This window comes from Oncorhynchus keta, chromosome 35, assembly GCF_023373465.1.
Source record: "Oncorhynchus keta strain PuntledgeMale-10-30-2019 chromosome 35, Oket_V2, whole genome shotgun sequence".
Classification (NCBI taxonomy): domain Eukaryota; kingdom Metazoa; phylum Chordata; class Actinopteri; order Salmoniformes; family Salmonidae; genus Oncorhynchus; species Oncorhynchus keta.
The window spans coordinates 64,764,752-64,770,237 of NC_068455.1; positions in this window are offsets into that span (position 1 = coordinate 64,764,752).

Genomic DNA, 5,486 nt, shown 5'->3' on the forward strand with positions numbered 1-5,486 from the left:
AGATATCTTATTTACATACAGTTGAAGTCGGAACTTTACGTACACCTTAGCCAAATGCATTTAAACTCAGTTTTTCACAATTCCTGACATTTAATCAAGAGTAAAAATACCCTGTCTTAGGTCAGTTAGGATCACCACTTTATTTTAAGAATGTGAAATGTCAGAATAATAGTAGAGAGAATTATTTATTTCAGCTTTTATTTCTTTCATCACATTCCCAGTGGGTCAGAAGTTGACATACACTCAGTTAGTATTTAGTAGCATTGCCTTTAAATTGTTTAACTTGGGTCAAACGTTTCGTGAAGCCTTCCACAAACTTCCCACAATAAGTTGGATGAATGTTGGCCCATTCCTCCTGACAGAGCTGGTGTAACAGAGTCAGGTTTGTAGACCTCTTTGCTCGCACACGCTTTTTAAGTTCTGCCCACACATTTTCTAGGTCAGGGCTTTGTGATGGCCACTCTAATACCTTGACTTTGTCGTCCTGAAACCATTTTGCCACAACTTTGGAAGTATTCTTGGGGTCATTGTCCATTTGGAAGACCCATTTGTGACCAAGCTTTAACTTCCTGACTGATGTCTTGAGATGTTGCTTCAATGTATGCACAGACTTTTCCAGCCTCATGAAGCCATCTATTTTGTGAAGTGCACCAGTCCCTCCTGCAGCAAAGCACCCCACAACATGATGCTACCACCCCCGTGCTTCACGGTTGGGATGGTGTTCTTCGACTTGCAAGCCTCCCTCTTTTTCCTTCAAACATTATGGCCAAACAGTTCTACTTTTGTTTCATCAGGCCAGAGGACATTTCTCCAAAAAGTACGATCTTTGTCCCCATGTGCAGTTGCAAACCGTAGTCTGGCTTTTTTATGGCAGTTTTGGAGCAGTGCCTTCTTCCTTGCTGAGTGGCCTTTCAGGTTATGTCGATATGGGACTCATTGTACTGTGGATATAGATACTTCTGTGCCTGTTTCCTCCAGCATCTTCATAAGGCCCTTTGCTGTTGTTGATTTGCACTTTTCGCACCAAAATACGTTTATCTCTAGGAGACAGAACGCGTTTCCTTCCTGAGTGGTATGACGACTGCGTGGTCCCATGGTGTTTATACTTGCGTACTATTGTTTGTACAGATGAACGTGGTACCTTCAGGCATTTGTAAATTGCTCCCAAGGATGAACCAGACTTGTAGAGGTCCACCATTTGTTTTCAGAGGTCTTGGCTGATTTCTTTAGATTTTCCCATGATGTCAAGTAAAGAGGCACTGAGTTTGAAGGTAGGCTGTGAAATACATCCACAGGTACACCTCCAATTGACTCAAATGATGTCAATTAGCCTATCAGAAGCTTCTAATGTTAAATAATCTGTCTGTAAACAATTGTTGGAACAATTACTTGTGTCATGCACAAAGTAGATGTCCTAACCAACTTGCCAAAACTATAGTTTGTTAATGTAAAGTTCCTGACTTCATCTTTAAGTATTCAGACCATTTGCTATGAGACTTGAAATTGAGCTCAGGGGCATCCTGTTTCCATTGATCACCCTTGAGATGTTTCTACAACTTGCCTACACACTTGTCTATATAAGGTCCCACAGTTGGCAGTGCATGTCAGAGCAAACACCAAGTAATGAGGTTGACGAAAGATTTCAGAGACAGGATTGTGTCGAGGCACAGATATGGGTAAGGGTACCAAAACATTTCTGCACCATTGAAGGTCCCCAAGAACACAGCGGCCTCCGTCATTCTTAAATGGAAGAAGTTTGGAACCACCAAGACTCTTCCTAGAGCTGGCCAACTGGCCAAACTGAGTAATTGGGGGTGAAGGGCCATGGTCAGGGAGGTGACCAAGAACCCGATTGTCACTCTGACAGAGCTCCAGAGTTCCTCTGTGGAGATGGGAGAACCTTCCAGAAGGACAACCATCTCTGCACCAATCCACCAGTCAGGTGTTTGTGGTAGAGTGGCCAGACGAAAGCCACTCTTCAGTAAAAATTCCCCGCTTGGAGTTCCCCAAAAGGCACATAAAGGACTCAGAATGCCAAGTTTCACATCTGGAGGAAACCTGGCACCATCCCTACTGTGAAGCATGATGGTGGCAGCATCATGCTGTGGGGATGTTTTCAGCTTCGGGACAAGTCTCTGAATGTCTTTGAGCCCAGACTTGAACCCGATCAAACATCTCTGGAGACCTGAAAACAGCAGTTCAGTGACGCTCCCCATCTAACCTGACAGAGCTTGAGAGGATCTGCAGAGAAGAATGGGAGAAACTCACCAAATACAGGTGTGCCAAGCTTGTTGCGTTATACCCAGAGAGATTCAAGGCTGTAATCACTGCCAAAGATGCTTCAACAAAGTACTGAATAAAGGGTCTGAATACTTATGTAAATGTGATGTCATGATGTTGCCCTCTTTGGGTATAGCAAGCCCCATCCCCCTCTCCCTGCCTCCCCCTTGCCTCCTTCAACTAGGCTGCTGTGGAGAGAGGTCGTAAATTCCTGAGAAGATCCTGCCACACTTGGCCGCATAGTATAAGAGGCAGAGTAAATTTTCATAGAGCACAAAGGAATTTCTTCCACCTCACAGAACTTAAAGTACGAACAAATGTCATGTTCCGGAGAAAGTATAAAAGATCGGTGAAGAATCCAGCTGCGGACTGGTCCGTTTGTTACAACTTGGGGAAGCTCATGGGAGACGGTGTGGCCACATTACCATAACGCTGTTTATATAATAGCCTCAGATATTAGGATTACATCTAATTGTTGTATAAGATGAATGAGTGAGTATGATACTGTTTGTAAAATTGTGTAATATGATTTTGGTGTTTAATGTCAATTCAATTCAATTTAATGATAGTAAAGACACGACAGTGATTTCAGTTTTTTTTCATAAGTTTGCAAATATGTCTAAACCTGTTTTTGGTTTGTCATTATGAGATATTGTGTGTAGATTGATGAGGGGGGGAAAACAATTTAATCCATTTTAGAATAAAGCTGTAAAGTAACAAAATGTGGAAAAAGTGAAGGGGTGTGAATACTTTCTAAATGTACTGTATAGGACCTTGAATAGAGAAATCACAGAATTTAAAATGTTCACATAATTGAGCCAGCATTTTAAGAGTATTGACAACAATTTGATTGGATGTGTATTGCGAAGCTGTAAGTGGAAATTGGAGGTGACTACAGCTGACGAAGAGGAAGAGAAACAGGAGTTGGCTTCTGGTTGACACCAGTCAGTTACTGGGGTGCGAAGCCAGTAAACAATCTTTTGTATATTCGCTGTCCATTAATAATACATGCAGTTATGAAGGTCTAGTCCTCCATGTGTTTTCTCTCTCTGGAGAATTGCTTTACGTATTCTTGGACTCCCACCGCCCCATAAAAGTCACACTTATCCACTAAAGTGATCAAAGACTTTGGTAGAAAAAGAGGAAGACATTGGAACAAATACAGAAATCTGGGCAATACATTCATCTTGACACAATTTATTAGCTAAAGTCAAATGGAGAATACTCCATCTCTGAAAGTCCAGTTTAAGTTTGCTTATCAGGGGAATAGTTATCCTCATGGAGAGAAGACATGGTACGGGTGATATTGATCCCTACATATTTAAAGCCAGACTTGGACATAGGAAATGGAATAGTTTCCCGTGGAATGTGTAAAGCTAATTCATTAATAGGAAAACATTAACCTTAAAACTAGAAAACACACCAAACCTACGCAGTAGGTCTACTATATCAGGGACACACACTTCAGGGTCTGAGATGTATAAAAGCAAGTCATCTGCGTACAAGAAAACGTTGTGTTCCAGTCCCCATCTGTAGATACCACGTATTGAGGGTGTGGCCTTTAGCATAATAAAAGGGGTGTCTATCGCCAGGGCAAATAACAGAGGGGACATTGGACATTATTGGCATCTGGCCCTTGATAATGAGAAATACTGTGAACAAAGTTTATTTTTAAGTACTGATGCCTTGGGTGATGAGTACAACAGTCGGACACAGGAAATGAAGTTTGCACCAAAGCCACATTTTCCCCGTACAGAGCATAAATATTCACATTCTACCCTGTCAAATGCCTTCTCCGCATCTAAAGAGATATTTACTGCAGGAGAGTGTATGACATTAAGCAGACGTTGAATGTTAGAAAAGGAGTGGTGACCCTTAATAGACCCATTCTGAGCCGTTGAGATGATGTCTGTCATAGTAAACTCTATTCGAGAGGTGAGCAATTTCACTCAAATTTGTACATCTGCATTTAACAGTGAGATCGGTCTGTATGAGGCAGACTCAGATGCATCTGTACCGGGTTTTAACAAAAGCGTGACCGACACCTCTGTCAGGGTTTGGGGTAAAACCACCCTGGTCCAGGGCGTTTTCAAACATTTCAAGCAGGAGGGGTGCCAGTTTGTAAGAAAACTCGATTGCGTAGCCATTTAGGCCAGGGGATTTCCCACTTTGCATTGCTGTAATATAATGAATAATCTCCTCTAACTGCAAAGGTTGATCAATTTCCTCTCTCTTCTCTATACTAAATGGTAGAAGTTTCCAAATTGTAAAAAAAATAATTCAAAATGGAATCGCCTTCAGGTGATTCTGATGTGTAAAAATAATTTCAATGGGACAACCTGGGGCGGCAGGGTAGCCTAGTGGTTAGAGCGTTGGACTAGTAATCTGAAGGTTGCAAGTTCAAACCCCTGACCTGACAGGGTCTCTGTCTTTCTGCCCCTGAACAGGAAGTTAACCCACTTTTCCTAGGCTGTCATTGAAAACAAGAATTTGTTCTTAACTGACTTGCCTAGTTAAATAAAGGTAAAAATAAAAACACCTGAGGTTTTGTGAATTTGAGGGAGTGAGGCAGATTTGCACTTGATTGATGAGTTAGAAGTCAACCAGCATTTTTTCCATGCTCGTAAACAAAACCGCGCTTGCGGAGGAGCTGCTGCTCAGCCTTATCTGTGGATAGTAAATTCTACTGAGTTTGAAGCCTATCTCTGTAAAGTCCTGGTGATGGAGAGGCGGAGTATTGGTAGTCTAATTCCAGAATGGCGTCGTTGTTTATTGAGAGTTTCCCAAAGTGTCAATGGAAAAATGTAATCTGTTATTTGTCTCAATAAAGACATCATTTGCATTCGATAGAACGGTGCAGAATGAATTGTTCAAAAGTGAAGATGTATTAAGTCTCCTCAGGGGGGAGCATGTTTATTAATCAGAAACAACTACAAAGTCCCTCCTCATCATGAGTCGCGACTGAGCTGAGCCAAACTACCTTTTGACGTCCCCTTGCCTGAGCCATGGAGGAAATAATAATATGGGGTGAAAACATACGGTTTTTTTTTACCAGAAATGTTTTGAGTTAGTCTGTATATATATATACATCAAGAAACTTGTGAGAACCTCTGTTTTTATATTACTTTGAGGTATTAACAGACACTGGTAAATATTCCTATAATATTATTAAGTACTACTTTCTTACAGAGAAACAAACAGACAAG